The following is a 514-nucleotide window of genomic DNA, read 5'->3' as shown; positions in this document are numbered from 1 at the left end:
GTGAGGTTTCAATAATAGTCCATTTCATTTTATTATACCACCATATCATCTGATGTCCAATGGATAATTATTCGGTATTATGCTATCTATGAAATAAGATCATGTTTTTAAGATGAATTCAACTACTTGAATGATATTGGTAGTACAAATGAGGAAATACCTCTAAATTTTATAAGATTAAAATATGACATAGATTTTTCATTTCATTTATTACATTCAAAAATATATTGCTCAACGTACATCAAGGAGTATGATGAAGCATTGAATGAGATTATATTTCAATCCATTGGGTTTTTCTTAGTTTCGACCCATCAGTTTTAGTTCTAGTAAAAAATAGAAAAACATATGAGTAGAGAGTAAAAAAATAATTTAGATAGAGTAAAATTTAATGTAGTATCAAAACTGTTTATTAAGTATATTATAACTGAAAACCAATTACAAACTTACTTTGACTCTTCACAGGTTGAGATATTCCTTTCGGAGAGTAGGATTTGTTAGGATGGAGATGGGTTGG

The sequence above is a fragment of the Halyomorpha halys genome, unplaced genomic scaffold (assembly GCF_000696795.3).
Source record: "Halyomorpha halys isolate HHAL.00 unplaced genomic scaffold, Hhal_1.1 Scaffold62.1, whole genome shotgun sequence".
NCBI lineage: Eukaryota > Metazoa > Arthropoda > Insecta > Hemiptera > Pentatomidae > Halyomorpha > Halyomorpha halys.
This window is presented reverse-complemented; position numbering follows the sequence as displayed.